The following is a 20,169-nucleotide window of genomic DNA, read 5'->3' as shown; positions in this document are numbered from 1 at the left end:
AGTCAATGTATGCTTGTACACATACCTGTGTGTTACTGTCCTTTATATTACCACAGTACATGTTAGAGTACTACAAAATGATTCTACTTCTTTATTTTGTTCTTTTCTATTATACTCATCCAGCATATAACGTCATTTAGCTACCTACCACTTCTGCTTTGCCTTTACTACAGTGGCTTGCAAATTCAAAACACATCTCTGGGCAACCTGTGCCAGTGCTTAGTTACCCTCACAGGGAAAAAATTTTTCCTGATTTTTGGGGGAAACTTCCTGTGTTTCGGTTAGTGCCCTGTGCTTCTGATCTTGTCACTGGGAAGCACCAAACAGAGCCTGGCTCCATTCCCCCTTTGTACTTTGCCTTGAGGTATTTATGAAAAATTGGTACATGAGTTACTCCTGAGTCTTCTCCAGGCTTAGAAGTCCCAGCTCTCTCAACCTTTCTCCATAAGAGAGATGCTGTGGTTCCTTACTAGTCTCGGTGGCTTTTCACTGGACAACCTCCAGTATGCCCATATCTCTCCTGTGCTGGGGAGCCCAGGACTGGACCCAGCACTCCAAGTACAGCCTCACCAGCACTGAGGAGGAGGATGAACACCTTAAAACTGCTGGCAGTGCTTTGGCTAAAGCAGCCCAGAGCATCATTAGGGGTTTTTTTTTGCTGCAAGAGCACACTGCTGGCTCACATTCAACTTGGTGTTCACCAGGTCCTCTTCTGACAAGGCGCTTTCCAGCTGGGCAGCCCCCAAGATATATTGGTGCTTGGGGCTGTTCCTTTCCACGTGCAAGACTTTGTACTTTCCCTTGGTGAATGATATCCCTACTCCAAGAAAGTATGAAAGAAGAACAAGGAGTCTATTATTGTGTTTTGAATTCCAACACAGCCACGCACTGAAATTTAATCAAAGTTACTTTCAACACAAAAATTTAACAGTAGCCTTTCAGCTAAATGGGACTGAAGAATAAAATTGATTTAATACCATGCTTAATTAACTCCCTTTTCTTTCCCTTAATGGAATAGTCAAAAATGATCCATTACTTTGTAATACAAGATCATATGCTTCTCTGTATAGATATATAGAGAAAAATTACACTGTTTCTGATGTGTCTAAGGAGCAACTAAGGAAACAGGATGTCATTGCTTCTAGTTCAAATTACAATGATACACTAGACGTGTAAATTATGACTATGCATATCAAATTTGTACTGAATGGATGAAACACAGAAATTAGTCGATTTCTAATCAATTTTAAAATGTAGAAAACATTTTCATCTTAGCAAAGTTGGAGAACACTCAGAGACCAACAAATATTTGCCAACAGAATCAATGGCAAGACAAAGAGTATGAAGGACAAACTTATGAAACAGAAAGAAACTTGAAGGAATCTCTGTGCTGAAGAACTTAACAGATACAGCATAATCCCAAGACTGGCTGTGTCTAAGAGCATCTGAATACTCTTATCTAGGACAAAAAAGTCTGAATCTGCCTGCATTTAGTAGATTGCTGCAAGATGTTTCTCTCAGAGCAGTATTTTTTACATGAGTTGAGACTGTTAGCAGGATTCAAGATTTTTTAAGTAAGCGGTAAAGTCAAGATTGCATAGAGTTTATTAGGTGACCAGAAGGGTCAGAGTCCAACAGAGAGGACAGCAGTTTTGTTTAGCTTAAAGTGAAAGCTAAGCTATTCCACTGTTGACTTGGTAATCACTCACAGGTCTGGCAGCAGGAACACCCCAGCACCCCAACAGCACCAGGAAAGCTCCCTCCAGTACTGCTCCTTGCCTGGGAGTCATAGGAAAAAACATTGGGAGCTGGTGCTGCCATGGTAGAGAGGACACACAGCAGGCTCTCAGTGTTCACAGAGAGGTTTCTCTGCACTCTGTGTGATTTTAAAGATGGTTTTTATGCTATTTTTAACTGCATATAATAGTGCAGAAAGAACTGAAGTAAATGAAAGCAAAATGATGGAATTTTTTAGGAAGGAGACGCTGAATGAACACTGCCTCATTGCCAAGTCTCATTTGACCCTAAATGCAGTAGAAACTGCAAACTTGATAAAAAAATAGATCATTACAGTACACACTGTAATGTGTAACACAAAAAAAGCACCCACAAGAAACAAGCTGGAACAAAATATATTCAGTCAACAGCAGTCCAAATTCACTGGCTCAAGTAAGGAAGTAATAAGAAACAAACCAGAAGATTTTATTTTCACAAGGACCATGGAAAGTTTCAGGACATTGACAAAAACAAGTAATTTACATTCATAAAGTAAAAAAACCCTTAATGATTTAGCTACTGTAAACCTAGGAGAAATGTTTCCTGTTAACTTTTGAAACAAACGGAGCCCAGTCAAAAAATTTGCCAAGCCAATTCTAACACCCATTCTTCCATTTTTTAATTTCTACAATTACTGTAGAAACAGCTTCCTTTTTTACTTTTTCTTGGTAAACATTATTCTTCACGCTACAGTACTAAAACAATTTACAAGAAAGTACTCTCATTTAAAAGGACTTTTTATTGTTTGCTCTACCACTGATGTCTGTATTTGGTTTTCACAGTACTCCTAGATATTTTGCAACCTGCAGGGCACACATCTAAAACACATTCCCACTTTGTGCTTATCCCCTCTTTGCAATTATCCTTCATCCTATCATTTCAGCTCCTCTAACTTATGCCATCTCCTTAGAGCCAAAGATGATTTGCTATCAGTTGTGAGAGCACCACCTCACTCTCTAAATACTGTCATCAGATGAAGATTGTGCATTAATTGCTGGGCCAACTCAATTGGGCCAGCAGAGTACTGGAACCAAACACAGCAGAGCTAAAACACCTGACTTGCATGAGTTGTTTGATTGGAAATATACATAAATTTTTAAGAGTTGCAAGAGAAGCCATGAGCATTTGTTTGGAGAATGCTGGTAAACAGAGGTGAGTTCATTACCTGCACTTCAGTGATCTTGGGGACAATCTTGACCTCATGAGAGAGCATTTATGGGTGACACATCAAAGGAAAGTCATAGGATCTTTTTCTTCTCTCCCTGAAGGGTAAAGAAGACAGCTCATAGCTACCAGTGCCAACTAAATCCTGAAAGAGATTTCTCATTCCTCACTCACCCCTACCCCTTCTATGCCCTCTGCTCAAAGAAGTATAATTTTGGTAACCTGGATGGTTTCCTCTGCATAACACTGCTGCAAGTCAGCAACTCAAGGCATTACTGAAGCCAGTGCTTTAAGCAGCCCTGCGATGATACAAACTCAACAAGTTTTGCCAGGCAGAGTTAAGGAGGGAACATGCTTCCCACTTGCCCTCAGCACTGAGCCCTGGCTGCAGAAATGAATGCTCTTTCTGGACTTCACCCGTCCCTTCATGCCTTTGTCCTGAGGGCTGCTCTAAGAGAACAAGGACTACTGCACTCCAGCAGCATCAGCCGCTCCCCTCCACCTGGGTGAGGACTCTAATTTCCCCCCCATTCCTCTAGAAGTACTAGTCACTATGTCTGTAACATTTTAATCCCAAATTTTAAATTATACGATACAGAAACAAGTAGGTTCCATTATGACAACAACAACAACAAAAAAAAATAGTCCTGTATTTAACTGTATTATTTTGTTTGGTTTCTTTCCTCTTAAAAAAAAATTACATAGACTTATTTTTCCCCCAACCACTGACTGGTTACTTCCTTTTCAAATAGATGAAGGCCTCAGTACTCAAACATTTATCTAACAACCAAATCTCGCATCATTAAACCACAGTGTTAAATACCTTTTCATTTTTTGTCCTATTTATATTAATTTAAACTCTTGAGACAGGGAGACAGGAAAGAATGCTGCTCTTTAGTCTCAGACCTATACTAACATCCAGTGCTTTGTAACATACATAAAATTTTTGAAGCTTTATGGAATTACAGCTAAAAATGATCAGAAGTCACCAACCAGTTCTAGCTAACCTTAACCTTAATCCAGAGATAAAGAATAATTAAATAATTAAGAGTAAATATGTTATCTCAATACTGACAGTGTCTTTTCAAACTAAAATTTGAGTCAAGCATCAGTGTACTTTATTTTTTCTCCTTTAGAAAAAGAAGGCAAAGTTGCTCCATTATTTATATTTAATGAATCATTTAAAGACACTAGTTTTGTCTATTTATAATTGTAATGTTTAAATATAGTGCACTGATTGCCTCTTGTCTTTTTGAAGTACCACATGGCAACATCTGCGAGTTTATTTTGGAAAAAAAAAAAATCAATAGAACCTATAAATTCAGAATCCAAGTGGCTCTTAATTGCAGATGCTGATGCTGACTGGTACTTAACAGGACTTCCAGTTTCAGTTTGGGCCCACTGGGGTCTGACCCTTCCAGAGGTTTCCAAGAAGAACATAGAACAGGAAAGCAAAGGGGGAGCCCCACAAGATGGGAAAGGAAATGATCACCAGGGAGAGACTGCAATACTGTGTGTGTAACCAGCTGATGCTAACTGCTTCTCTCTCCTCTTACTCCCTCCGTTTTGACAGTATTTCTACTCCAGCCTTTTTGGGGAGGGGTATTTCCTCTCAGCTATACTGTCAGAATTACACTTTGAGAGAACTGCAACACATACGGTTCCCTATGTCCAGAAAGTTTTTTTAATCAAATGCTGCCTCTGGAGCTCCTAGTTAAGAGTTACTACTACCACAAAAGAGAATATCCAAGGAGAAGCAATACAGAACCAAGTTTTCTGCTCCAAGGCTCCTCCAAGGATGTCTCTAGCTGCCAACAGATCAGCAGGCTATGCTTTGCTCACAAGAATGCCCTCTCCACACAGGTATCCAGTTTCTCCCCCTGTACCATTGCTAGCTGCAACCTCTCCCTTTCCATACCCTCATAAGAGCAACTTCTGTGTGACGGTGTTCACAGGGGTCTTAGGATGAGGGAAGAGACAAGAATGTTGACTCCATGTTTCAGAAGGCTTGATTTATTATTTTATGATATATATTATATTAAAACTATACTAAAATAATAGAAGAAAGGATTTCATCAGAAGGATGGCTAAGAATAGAAAAAGAGTGATAACAAAGGCTTGTCTCTGACTGAGACAGTCCGAGACAGCTGGACTGTGATTGGCCATTAATTAGAAACAACCAAATGAGACCAATCACAGATCCACCTGTTGCATTCCACAGCAGCAGATAATTATTGTTTACATTTTGTTCCTGCAGCCTCTCAGCTTCTCATGAAAAAAAGAATCATAAGGAAAGGATTTTTCATAAAACATGTCTGCAACACTTTTGCACTATTTAAAAGGCATAGAACATTTCTTACTCTCACACGTCACACGTTACAAACTCACTGCCTTCCCCATGGGTTCATCACAGTAAAATGTGAATCCAATCCAGTCCCTGGTGTCTTAGATGTAACACAGGTACACACACATAACACAGACACCCTGAATGCACCAACTACTGAAAGAAATAAACGTATCAACAGTTGGAGCTGGGGAGAAAATCCCACTTTGGCAAACGACTTTAATCCTGTCCCTACTCTAAAAATTTATTCAAAGCTGTAGCAACTACAGGAATTTTTACTGTCTCACTGTAAACTCAGCTCTCCAAGTAAGAACCAGATAGAGTGAAATAAAAGTAAATAACAAAACTAAATAAGACACTTAAAAGTTCTAAGTCTCATTTGAAAGTTTCAGTTGAAATAAGCCTGCCTTTTGTAGTTGAGCCATTACTTAACAGTGACTGCTAGAATCCATACTGGCCTTAGTCAAAGCATTCTTCTGTCTATAGGATCATGTCCACAAAGTATCTCAGGCTGTCTGCCCCCTGAGATCATGAAACAGGAGCTCATCTGGCAATTGAGCATGTAAAAGTATAACTTTTTCCTTACACTTAACAAGATATAAAGGCTTCTATTAGATTAAGGCACGTTTGTAACTAAATAGTGAGGTGAGCTTGTAGATGGTGCACTAGAAAAATGAGAATGCTGGGTACACTATGTCTGCTGGGTAGTTGTCCACATCCAGCACAACAGTGCCAATCTCACAGGGGTGTTTGTCCCACTTCAGGAAGGATTAAGATACAAAGAGAGAATGAGTTAAATCCTTAAATTTATTCTCTCAAACTAAAAGTTTGCTTCTTTGACTTAATGTTCTATGTATTTTTCCAAACAGAACAATACTATTGTCAACTCCATATAACTTTAAAAGTATTTTGTGAATTAAGAATTAAAGCTGCGCAATTTTCCAACCTGACAAGTATGGGTAACTAAGACCTGCAAGTGAGTGAAAGGGTCAAGCAATTTCCTAGTTAAGATTTTCTTTATTTCTCCGTGAGGTAAGCAACAATTGGAGGAAGGAAAGGCTTAAGCATGACATTTCAGAAGCCAGAAGCTGTTCTTGTAAAACAGAAGAACAATACAATTCAAAACCAGGAAAATCACATATAATTATGGGTCAAAAAGCTGAAACCATTAGGGGGGAAGGAATCAAAACATTGAGACTCTAAAAGACCAACATAATAGCAGAAACAACTAGAACAAACATATGTATATAAGCAGAAAAAGTAGAAAATAATTAAGTGACTTGAAATCTGACAGGCCATTAAAACACTAGGATGAGCAAGATGTACTGTTCATCTATATATCTTGATGAACAAGAGTATTGAAATGGTCCATTTTTCCCCTCAGGAAATAAGTATATCAGATTTTAACTTTCAGAAGGAAAAATAAAATAAATTTGCCTTTTTTTTTTTTTTTAACAGTTTGCATGTTTAATGAAAATAATTTGACAAGCCAGAGGGCTATCTGTTCAAATCATTGATTAATTAAACAAGACTACTTTAATTATTCTTAAAATAACACTGCTATATTTATATTTTTAAAAGATTAATCAGTGTAGAATGCTATCATTTCCAGACGTGAAAATCTGAAAGATTACAGGCCGTATATTTAAGATTTAGGGGAACTGAATCAAAGAATGAAAATCAAAGTTACTTCAGTCTTAGGGACAAGAAGAAAAGGATTGTTCACAGACAGTAAAGAGAATGCAGATCCTTCTGCCATTTGACACAGCAACAGTTTTTATACCTGTTATAAAGACTAGATGATTCACACACATCCCTGCTTACTAGTAGGTCTCCTTTAATTCCCTTTCTAAAGGGACTCCATCTAACATGTCAACTAGACTGTCTTTCAGAATAGACTGGCTTTTCTAAAGAAAAATATGCAAACAACACAAAAGACATTTGAGCTTTTACCAGAGTACAGCTAGCCGTAAATGTAGATCTAATAATTTGTTACACACTGTACAAAGTTGTACAGCTTTTCAAAATTGGGAATGTTAAGAACATGCAGCCTTTATCAATAACTAGGCCACATATTTGGAAATGGGTATAATCAGTTTAAATGTCTGTCAAACTTAAAAGGTAAAGCCTAAAAATATGATTACAGTAAAACACATTACTGGCACAACAGCTGCCAGAAAGATTAAAAATGAGTGAAACAATTGAGCCTTTGACACAAACCCATCAGTCTGCCATGCTCACACTGTCATGGAGAGACGAGGAGTCATTAGAAGAACCAGGTACACATGCAAGAAAATCTGTGTTCTAAAGAAATGTTTTTCCTTTGTTTAATCTATGCAGTTTAAATATAATTTACATGTTCATTTAATCCATGGTAACTTCCACAAGTTGGTTATTTGAGAAGCTAATGCAGCAGGGGAGGTGAAGAAGCAGGACACATATTTCCAACACACAAGAATTTTTTCAGACTAGTCTGATTTTAGTGACTGTGACTTTTGGTGTAATGAAGGATATAACCTCTTCCTACAGATTTTATCTTCTTTTTTTTCTGTACACAATCTTGGCCACACCACCAGTAGGAACAGGTTAAGATCTTTGAAGGAAGAGTCATTGGCACTTATTTGCTCTTTTTAAATAGCCTATTTCCTCCTTATTCTATCATGTACTAAAATTCACACCACCGATGCAAAATGATGAAAACAAAGTCTATATTCACACTCTTCACTACACTCAGGGTTTAGAAAGCCTGTTTAAACTGTCCCTAAACAGCTGGGGTTTTTTCCAAGAAGTTTTAGTCCTCAGACAAATAGTATTCCATACCTTTGATCAAGCATGTCAATCTTTGTTATTTATTTACTACTGCTGTCATATTTTAAAGATAACTATAACATTAAGGAGGTGCATAATATTGAAATATTGTGGTAGAAATTAAAGCATTTGAACTAGTCAAGTTTTCTGATTTGTTCTCTATTCCTTTACTAGTCTATTGTCAACATCCTTTGAGATTCCTTCTAGATAGTCCAGTACTACTGAGTACTGAACCAATTCCTAAGACACAAGTCCTTTTTTAATGGCAACAGCTGACTTACAAAAGTTATCCCATCTGCACTTAAATATTAAATACTGAAAACACAAAGTCCCCCATAAGTTTTCATGGTCACTTTTGATTCACAAGAATCCTTCTCCACAATGAAAAAGTGCCAACATACTGCAACTTCCTGTCTAATATTTCAATGGAGCAAACACTCTTGAGTTTTTCAGACATGAACTCTAATGAAAAAATATTTAAATTAACTGTGCTGCAATCACATTATCCATCTGTAATGTCTCCTTTTCATCTTAATAATTATTAGCTTTGCTGACTGCTGGCAAAGTTGTTTCTTGCTCATTATGTATCAATAGCTGTTATGCACTTACAAATTTAGGGGGTTGGTTTTTGTTATTTTGTCTTTAAAAGGGCAGTGTTTACATATTTTCCATTTTCTTCAGTGGATATTGCCTTCACTTTTTAAAGGAAGCATTTTTATTTTCAACAAATATTTCATTCAGCTTTCTGATGCTTTTTTCTTTCTTTGTAGACTTTACCCTTAATTGGACACATTTTCTTGAGCCTCTAGATTTCCACATAATGCATCTTGACTCCAAGCACCTTTCCTTTTACCTGTTCCATTTCTTTCTTTTTTGAAATTAAAATCCTTTCTGTAACTCAAAACACTAGACAAAATTAAAACAAGGGTACAGCAGTGCCAATACTTCTGCTGCAGAAATTGCTCTGAAAGAATAAAAGGCTTCCATGTTCACAGCCATCATTCCTCAGTCTCAGGCTAAAGACACATAAGATCTAAGTCCAAAAAAATTAAAAAGCTTTAAAAACTCAGGGACGCTGTTCAACTGCTCAACTAGTGAAATAACTATGAAGACCAAACTTGCAGACCACTGAATGCAAGTTAAATCAAATTGTGTGCTTATAACACAACAGTTCCAGGATTACATATGGACTCGACTTTGCAATGCAAAGTATTTCTATTCTTAATTAATAAAGATTACTAGAAATTTCAAGCCTTTCATCTTTCATCCTTTCTTTCCTCCCCACCTCCAAAAAAAAAAAAAAAAAAAAAAGAATTTATGTTGTGCACCTCTACAGCTAAGTCTGCTAAGTCCATTCCCTCTAAATAATAGCATGAACTTCTTCAAGGTCAAGCGCAAGGTCCTGCATGTGGTTGGGACAATCCAAAGCACAAATACAGGCTGGGCAAAGCATGAATTGAGAGCAGCCCTGCTGAGAAGGACTTTGGGGTGGTGCTAGATGAGAGTTGCACATGACCTGGCAATGTGCACTCAAAGCCCAGAAAGCCAATCAAATCCTGGGCTGCATCAAATGCAGCACGGGCAGCAGGGCAAGTGAGGGGATTCTGTCTGCTCTGCTCTGGTGAGATCCCATCTAGAGAGCTGCATCCAGCTCTGGGGTCCCAGCACAGGAAGGACATGAACCTGCTAAAGTGTGTCCAGAGGAGAGCCACAAAGATGATTAGAGAGCTAGAGCACCTCTGCTACAAAGACAGGCTGAGAGAGCTGGAGTTGCTCAGCCTGGAGGAGAAAAGGCTCCAAGGAGACTTTAGAGCATTTTCCAGTACCTAAAGGAGCTAAAAGAGAGAGGGAGAGGGACTTCTAATACAGGCATGGAGTAACAGGGCAAGGGGTGAACGGCTTTAAACTGACAGAGATATTAGGAAGTTAGGGCGGTGAGGCACTGGAACAGGTTGCCCAGAGAAGCTGTGGATACCCTATCCCTGGAGGTGCCCAAGGCCAGGTTGGTTGGGGCTTGAGCAACACCATCTGGTGGAAGATGTCCCTATCCAAGGCAGGGGCTTGGATCTAGACCATCTTTAAGGTCCTTTCCAATCCAAATCATTCTATGACTCTTAAATTACTACAGAATTGGAGTCATTGAGTGGAAAAAAAAACTCCACACACCCAAACATGCATAGGCTTGGTGTTGTTTAGCTAAATAGGTAAAAACATATTAGATAGTCTTTTTCACTCTAGTTCATTTATTTACTAAAGGTTTGTAACCAGATACATACTGCTATGACTTAATTTTTCATTTTCAATGCAAATATAAAATTTGAAAGCTTCTGGACTTGTTCACCCTTCTTAATGCTACTTCTCCAGTGGTCTCTAGGGCTCAGTCTTGCCACATAAACTCTGATCAGATGCTTGTTTGGCATAAATAGTTCTTTTAGATCATAAAAGACCGAACTCCTAAAAGGCAGTTCTTTTGGCACACGGAAGAATATAAATTCTTTTCTGCCAAGAAAAGATAAAACACAGAGGTTCAAATAAGCAATAACTGCAAAACAGAAACACGTCTGGTTAGCAAGAAATAACCAAACCAACAGGAAACAAATCAACCCAATCCAAACCTGAGAAACGTGTTTTCATTTTCTTGCGGTAAGAAAGAAAGAAAGGCTTTTGCAGTAGGTCTTTCAGGCACCATGAATTAGTATTCCAGGATGACTTGTTGCAAGTCAACCTCACATAAGTGACCATTTATATTTTGAGAATATTGATTCTTTCAGTTGAAGAAAGCTTTTTGAGCTAAAAAGCTGGAGGTTCAATAAATGAAAAAAAGCCAGTCAAAACTGACTTCCCAATGTTAAAGTAACATATGCCTAAAGTACTTTCAACACATCTTTTAAAATTCTGTTCCCTATAAACAAACATCTAATAATTAAGAGAAATTAAGTAGGCCTAAATCTAATTTCTATTAATGTTGTGAATCATAAATATTTTTCACAATTGGTTGCTGAGAAAAGGATTGTGTATCATATGCAGAGGATTAGGATGTCACATTAGAAGTGATCAGGAGCAGACGAATTTATAAGAACCATGGATCCAGCTTTTATGGAAAGGACACAAGCATATCTTTTCCTACACTTTCCAGAATGCAGTTTCAGGAGTATTTTATAGCAATCTTTTTATTATTGATCCTTTTAAAATAAAAATTTCAAAAAAGTAGAGAACAAAACACAAATAGAAGGTACAGACGTATCACTCCTGAAATGCTCAAAGTAGCACAGAAAGCCAAACTTACTGAGTCCTGCTTCTGCAAACAGTTCACAGGGGGCTGTGCTGTGCTTACAAGTCACACCTTTATTAATCTTCATGTAACAGTATACCAGAGAAAAATGAACCAGTACAAGACCGCTTGCATGCCTATTCTTAGAAACAAAAGTGAAAAGCAAAAAGAATTCACCTGGATTAAAAAATATGCTTATAGCTCTCTTCAACAGAACTAGCCCCAAGCAGCTGTGCAGACAGACAGGAAGGTTCTAGTTTAGAAGCACCAAGTGGCTTAGGTTGAAAGGAGCTTTACTCTGACTTGCGTTTTCAAAGCTATTAGCAAGTTTTCCACTTGAGGCACTTTATGAAATGGACTGACCTTTGTCTTTACAATACATTTTTCTTTGAAATTAGGTCATCAGTAAAAAGGGCAAATTGAGGTCTGGCAGCTCTCCTTCTTCCTGAGCCATTTTCATACATAATGTGATAAGTTACATAAGTAGCATCACTCCTCAAGGACCACCTCCCAATACCATGGCTCCTGAAAAGTCAGCCTGCCTGCAGACCCACAGAAGAGCTGCATCTTGACAGTGGGACTACCTTTCCAGAGATGCAAAGTATGAGACATCCTGCTGACACCTAATGGGACTGGCTGCTATTCCCCTCTCTTGATGGAAAAAAAAAGTCCTATGGGAGACTGAGTCATTGCTATAGGTAAATCATGTCATCTATTAGCTACCATTTAAACAATGTGGACATCAAACCTTGAAACAGATGGGGTATTTATGATATCCATAAGAAACAGTTCTGGGCTTCCAGTACAAGTGAGATATGGACATCCTGAGGAGTACAGCAAAGGCCCACTACGACTATTTAGGGACTACAGCACCTCTCCTATAAGGAGAACTGGTTCTGCTCAGCCTAGAGAAGGGAAAGATCAGTGGGGCATCTCATCAGTTTTTCATAAATACTTGACAGGAGGGCACAAAGAAGACAGAGCCAGGCATTTTTCAGTGGCTTCCAGTGATAAGATCAAAGATGAAGGGTACAAACTGAAACCCAGGAAGTTATCCCTGAACATCAGGAAACAGCAGTCATCTCCATGAGAAAGAGAGCACCAGCACAGGATGTCCAGGGATGATGTGGAGTTCTTGGTGAAGAAATTTATAAGTCCCCTGAAGATGGCCCTGGGAAACTGGCTCTTGGTGGTCTTTCTTCAGTAGGGGTGTTGGACAAGAGGACCTCCAGAGGTCCCTTCCAACCATGCTATGATTTTGTGAACAGCAGCTAAGAATGAAAGAAGCATGACAATTTATCATTTTCATAATAAACTGCACTGTAAATTTCACATGGTGTTTAAACCTCAGCAATCTTACTAAATGCTGAGCTGTAAGTCTCATCAATGAAGCACTCTTTAGAAGGTAGCTCAATATGTATGGATTGGCAAAATTCTGAGTAAGTATTACTAGTGGATCAATACTTTAATGAAGATGGATGAAATTATGTTTAAGAATTACTTTTAGCAGTAATAAGCAAAAAAAATTCCACTTTCTTACTATGCTTTGATATTAAATATAAATCACAGTGTTGAATAAGCCTCTGGCAAGGTTAATTAATAAAGCAATATCAATCAAGCATGAAATTATCACGGGACAAATGCTACCCATGGCAGAAATAGAGAACAAGAAGAGACATCCATCAAAGATTAAACAGACAAAGACCATGTTGTTTCCAAAATGAGACCCTGAGCTGGACAAGCATAGTACAAAGACAAACCTTTAACAAACTACTATAATGCATCACCTAATACAATAACTCCAATCCATCAATTTTCATGGTAAAGTGCATCTGAATGGAAATACACATCTACAGCATGCCAGTTTAAATATCACTGGTTTTTCCCCATTGTAAATTTAAAGTCATCAATTAATAATTATTGATAGAATAAAAAATATGGAAACAAATACATGGAAACATGTTCCCTCATGCCCCAAGACATTCAATCAACACTTTTGGAACAGCCCCACCAGCAGTTCTAGGCCACACATGAAATGAATTGTTAATTTGGTTTGACTACCCAAAACTTCTTGCTTGTGTTCCAACTCATAGGCTCTATTATACAACTCTAAGCAGAGGATATGCTATTCTACAAATGCCCTCTGATTACAATGCCCAAGATTTGGGGGGAAAAAAAAAAAAAAAACCAAAACATTTCTAAAACCACAGACTAGATGCAACTCTTAAAATTTTGCACCCTTCCTGAACAAGGTAACATTACAGGAGGCATCTCCTAACTGAGGTGGGGTCATATACCTCATCTGCTGGGCAGGCATTGTGCTTTCAGCTCTCAGACAGAGAATCTGAGCTAGGGACACTTAGCACTTCTCTGATACAGTCTCTTAATGAGACAGTACTAGGAAGCATCCCTGATTTCATTTACTGAGCCTAATGCATGACGAGAAAATTCTTCCAGACAATGAAATTTATTTTTACTTCCAATTAAAAACAGATGAGCATTCTACTGAAAAAAGTGGCACCACAGGATGTCATGCTTTCATGGCATAACAAGTGTCAGGAAATATATTAATTCAGACAGAATGGGTCATCAATTAATTCTACATTAGGAGTCAGCTTTTAATTACACTATCTCATGCAAGAGCTTCAAGATACTCCTGAAATCTGCCCCTTATACAGAGTCTTGATGACCTTCAGGGTATTTCTGACTCTTCAATAAGGTACTTCCTTCCATTATGAAGCTACCCTTATCTCCTATGCTGTAGTCAGAAGCCACCAGTATCAGAAGGCTGATAAAACTACTATAGGCCATATATCAGTATATATCATATATATATCAGCTTTCCTTACAAGAGAAATTTTCCCAAAAGTCATTAGTTTAAAATGTAGCTTGAGCCTGAACTAAATGTGTCCCAAAAGTAGGTGAGAAAGAAATTTGGACATCTCAAGCTTGCTAGCTACTTCATGCTGCTTGCATTTAACTTTGTGGATGTTTGCCAACACACAGAAGGAGAAAGGACAAAAGACGTTTTTAATTATGAAAGGAGTCTAGTTAAAACATAAAATTAAAAAGAAATCCAGACCTTTTAATTTAACACAAAGAAAAAACCTACCATATCTGAGCTATTGTTCATGACCGGTGCCCCAGGAACACAAAGAACCTGAACTAAATAGATGAGTATTTTTTTTTATGTTATCTGAAGAGAATTATCTTTATTAAAACCAATCTAGCCTTTATGACTAATACACACCAGCTTCAAACAGATCAAAGAATAGTTACTCACTACAAAATTACCTCTAGGATGGAGGGAAAAGGACACAGTTTTACTTACCATACCTGCTTCCCAATACTTTCAGTCAGAAAGATAGCCATTAACTACCATGTATTAAAAAAAGATAGCATTCTTCTACAGCCCCCCCTTGCTGAGAAGGAGCACCAGCCACCACAGTGTGCTTCTGCTGTCAAAGGCATCCTTCATGTGCTGGGAGTAGTGCAGGCATTATTGCCACAGCAAGTCCAGCACACATGGGAAGAGCGATTTTGCAGGACACTGTACTCAAATGAACTTCACCTAGGCAAATTCCTACCACTACCTCAAGAGATCAGGGATGCTGTAATTTGAGACAAAAAATAAGAAATTTAGCCCACTCAGTGCACAGATGGGTGGCAGCTTCACCCAAAGCAACTGCACTGGGAACACAGAACAAATTGGGATGTTGTTGCACCTTCATAAGGGGCATCACAAGCCGACAACAAATTGTTGAGGAAACACAGATAAAAGCCACATTCATTATTCCTGTGGCCTTCATGTAATGAGGCTGAGATTTAAAAAAAAGGTCAGGTAATACTTCTCCTGGATGGGTAGAAGGTTAAATGTCCATCAACTGCTGCAACTATGCCTGCTGTGAATTACTACAGCACACACTTCAGTTTACTAGAAAGATAACAAATTATTTTGACAGATCTTGCCACACTTTAAAGTGTTTCCCAAACATTAAAAATTATTTAATTTTTAAAGGTTTGAAATTTAGTGGAAGTCAATGAAGAAAATCAAAACCTCAAGTCCTCCATCTATTTTTCAACAACAGCTGCTACTCCAGCACTGTATTCTAAAATCAAGTTTTATAGATGCATTCATGCCAAGGTCAGCAGCTTTGCAGAGAACCTGTCTCAAGCAGACTTTAAAAGAAGAACACATATACTTATAGACAACCTGTCACTTGGAATATATCTTTTCTCAAAGGAGGATGTGGATGCTTGATGTTTACAGGCATTAGTTAAGCATGATGTGCCTGGCCCAGAGAACACTGCACTTCAATGCTATTAGCTGAGGGTGGAGGCTGTCAAACATCGAAGATAAGGCACCTCTGAAAACACTAATATTTTATCAATACTTTGGAGCAAAAGATGCTGAAAACCAGTTGGGAATGAAGCTGTCAGTATGCCAGCAACCAACTTAAATTCTTAGTAAGATGATGAAAAAACATAATAACTTATTAAACAGAAGCACATATAACATGAAGCTTGAATATATTTTCTTTACAGGCACGTTCCACTTCATTTTTGAAATTAACATCACAATAGGACAGATTCAACGCAATGACCAACTCCACCTGTGAAAAGTCTGACAAATGTCTCATTCAGATCAGGAGTATCTATGCATGAAATGCTCCCCAAAAGATACAGCCTCTTATAATTTCAGACTTTTTCGCTGATAAAGTGTAAAGAATGTGATTCTAAGTATCTTTTAGCATTTTTAAGAGTTAGAAAACAAGACAGTATGTTGATGAAGGAAAGGCCTAAAGTGAAAAAAGTAGTATTAAATACACAAATTCCTGAATGAGATGAGTAAGAACTCATCATGATAGCAAAACAGAATGAAACTAAAGTGGACAGCAAAACAGACATCATAAAATTATATTCAGGTTCAAGCCAGTCTTATGACTTCCCCACTCTCTCCCAAAACCCCACAAAAAAACCTTCACACCTTTATATGATTATTACCCCAACTTTTTTGTCCCAACTCTTCTAGTTGTTAGCACTGATGTTAATGTGTCAAAGTTACACACACTAAAATCTGTATGCAACACTAATCTGACTTGCTTTGCTTCCTCTACTCCAGCCTGACACAGGAAAACCTATTTGTCCTGCTTTGTCCATTCCCTCAAAGAAACTTTCCGGGCTTGACAAACTCTCTTTCTGCCAAGTATCCCCTGTTCCAATATATCTTTATTTTATTAACTGAATATGCTTAATTTGGGGGGGAAGTGATGCAAGCAAAAAGTACTAATTTATATATTACCTAATTAAAATAAAAATAGAGTTTATAGTTTATTGATAGAATTCTTTAATACATAAAGGAAAAAACTGAAGTTAAATCACTGGTCCCATTGCTACAATGTGTAAAGAGTACAAGCCAAGACAGCAACAATAGTCCTCTTATGCTCTACTGAGAAGGTCACATACAGGATTAAAGCTGACAAATCTCCATGGGTGCATGGTTCCACAGAAATTGTGTCCTCAAGATTAAACCTTTGGTTTTATTAATACTACAAAGAGCAAGAACAAAACCTTGTTAAATCAGATACATAAGCTTATTTCAAGAAATGCCAAAGTCCTAACTCAAATTCAAGAAGATAAAGAAAACCCCAACACACTCTCAGGACAACTGAGGCAGGAGCCCAGGTCACTGAACCCAGCTAATCCCGTGCTAAGTAAAGGTCTCTGCCCAGCTACAGTCTTTGTACCCACAGATCACCATTGGTTTCTTCAGGTGGAGAACGTGCTCAGCTAAGCCTACAAGTCTACCAGATGAGGATCAGGTTTATTTCCCAGGGTGCTTAAACTGGCTACCAGCCCCTCCTCTATCTACATTGATCCTCTCTGGTTTCAAACTCCTATATGAAAGGTCAGCAGCCAGACTGGACACCTCCAAGAAGCAGCAGAGTTCAGAACCAGACAGGGCTGCCAGTTTCAGAGCAGGATCAAAGATCCACAAAGCAAACCAGCTCCTTTGCCCCACATTCCCCTGAGGCAGAGTAAAGTTGAGACCAATTCTGAACTGGTGTAATAAACATAGCAGCTAATAGCAGAGTTAATTTCAGATGAAATGCACCACTATTTACACTGCACTAGAGCTGCCCTTCGGCTACAGTGAGAGAAGCACTCCTCACTTCCTGGACAAGTTCAACCCTCTTCTGTTTCTTGACTCATGTTCAAATGCTCAGGAAAGAAAAGCTGCAAGCCTGCAAGAAGAGAGGCTGGCAGTACACACAGATTAACCAGGAACAGGTAAGAATTAGACATACAGCATGAATGTGACATTTTCAAAGAGCTTTGCAGTGAGATCAGCTGAGAGGGATGAGGTCAAAACAGTGCTGCTGGAACAGCAATCAGAAATATTTCATGGAGATAAGAACAATTGCACCAACATGCCAGAGGTGTGAAGGTTGCATTTGTCTTGTGAAATACTTTATTCCAGTAACTACAAAACTTTCCCAGAATAATTTTACTATAAAAGGCTCTATCAGAAGTCTGGTTTAAAATCATTTGCAGGGGATGAGGGAAAAACAAAGAGCACACTCAACTCAGATTAAGCTTATTTCCCCAAAACAAAGAAACCTTTCTGAACTCCCTCTGACCCACGCCTCTGTCATCTATGGTCCCTCAAGTACCATCAAATTGATTACAGGGGATTTTATAGAACTTAAATAACCCCCAAAGATCCTGCATTTATCCTGCCAGGGATGCGTGACTCACAGTTCAAAAAAGGCCACTCTAATACACTTGGCAGCTAAATATATTGGAACCAATTATCACTGCACAACTTCAGTTCTGGTGAGTTCACCAAACTGAAAGACTTTTCTGATACATTGTAAAGGTCCATTCTTCCAGCTGAATGAGCAACTTATAGCTGACATCAAGCTAATTATGTGAAAGCAAGCAGTAAGAGTCTGTGTACACTGCTTACAATAAAAACCATTTTTTAAAACATACCCATGTTTTAATGTTTACATTCAAAAGAGCCAAGTTCACTTTTCTTAGGTCAGGAATAGATTATTTAACACTGCAACACATTTCAAGTTCTTATTGAACAAGATGAGGCACATACAAATGAGAAACTGACATTGTATTTTTCTCAGTCTCCTCAAGTAAAAGATGACAGAAAGACTCCTGAAAAGCAAAGATCTTTTTGCCTAGGAACAGAAAATGTTTTAGGGTTTTTTTTCCATACAGAGCAGAAAATACTATCCTTTGGACATAAAAAGAAAAATTAACTCTCACCTTCTTTAACCAGAGGTCTTTGAAAAACTATTTAGAGTAGGGTGGGTTGTATTTTTAATATCTGGGTTGACAATACTGAGGTGATTTATGTTCTCCCTTACACACAGCTCAGTGAAACACCATTTACACAAAAGCAGTTGCAAGGTTCTCTGTTACAAGGTTCTTTCATGTAGGCACTTTCACAGATTTTTTTTCTAGGACTGCATCCGTGCTGGAGCACAGTCAGGAACACAACAAATCTGTTTGATACCAGAAAAAATTTAGTCCTTTTTGTACTGCCTGGGAGCTAATAAGCCCTGCAGGGATTTATCAGGGAATATGCCCCTTTCAGCCCTGAGACCACAGCTGTGCTTAGTAGGACCCAGTCCTGCTGCACTGATCTCTCTTTAGTGCCCAGAACAGGTATTCACTCCTGCAGCAAAAGGCACGAACAAAACATGCTGATGGGCTTAACTACAAGGCACACCTCCCAGTCAATGCAACCATCTGTAGGGGATGTAGGGAGATGCACTGATCTGTAGGGAATGAGAAAAGTTTTCAAAGGACAGCAGAGAACGTGACAGTAAATGCAACAAAGACCCCTCTTATGCAAGTGTTCTCAACCTCCTACCAGTAAGCAGAGACAGGTGAGAGACAAGCAGGCTCTCCCACCTCTTCATTTTCAGGAACCATTTACCTTAATTGTCTACAATCTTCCACTCTCCTCATCTCAGAGTTAATGAAACAACACCAGACCAGATGGAAAGAAGTACAGGAAGATGCAAGTGAGTGAACAGAGCTCTGATTTGTCCCTGGAAGAGTGTCTTGACCCAGAAGATTAGTCCCTCTCCTCTTTCTGTCAAGATGGAAAACTGGCCTATGGCAAGGCTTCAAGAACATTCAAGTGAATGCCTGTCCTGTTTCAAAGCAGTGACAGTATTTTAGCCACCATCGACTGAGTTTGGAACCATTTCTTTTATATAAGCAGATAAACTTCTTCAAACAGTCATTTGCTGGTGAAGATATAGGCTTCAGCCATACAAAATTCCCTTCAGATGAGAAATGAAGTTTTTACAGTATTATCCCCTAGATAGCTAACTACTCCTATAGATAAATATAACAACAGCTACACAGAATGTTGAAAAACTGCCTCAGTGCCAGATATCAATACAATGCCTACACTCCACTGCTGTGTTCAGTAACTAAATAATAAACAAATCTGTCATTCATTAGCAAAAAGGTACAGTAGACTGAAGGCATGAACACTGCATTTGCCTACAGCAGGAAACAAAGGAAAATGCAGTTGTATCACCTGGAAGAGTCTTACCAAATCCTTGTGATGAAATTTAAAAAAATTAAAAATTAAAATAAAATTCCATTTGATGTATTTATACTACAATTTGCAATGCCATATGGATTTTGCTTCTTGCACAAGACAAACATTAGTAGGCAAAGACCTTAAAAGCCTACTTCAGTGTTAACCATTTTAATAACCAACGCACTTTTAGCTACAAAAGTTAGTGACAGATTATCTGCCAATGCT

General features: G+C 38.4%; 1 protein-coding gene across 7 annotated transcripts in view; it reads right to left on the bottom strand.

Annotated features, from left to right (window-relative positions):
• The window catches only part of MYRIP (myosin VIIA and Rab interacting protein), a 210,634-nt gene that overhangs the window by 160,763 nt on the left and 29,702 nt on the right, over positions 1 to 20,169 (bottom strand). The window lies entirely within an intron of this gene.

Source organism: Haemorhous mexicanus, chromosome 1 (assembly GCF_027477595.1).
Source record: "Haemorhous mexicanus isolate bHaeMex1 chromosome 1, bHaeMex1.pri, whole genome shotgun sequence".
Lineage (NCBI taxonomy): Eukaryota > Metazoa > Chordata > Aves > Passeriformes > Fringillidae > Haemorhous > Haemorhous mexicanus.
The sequence above is the reverse complement of the archived record's forward strand: the minus strand, read 5'-3'. Positions and strand labels throughout refer to the sequence as shown.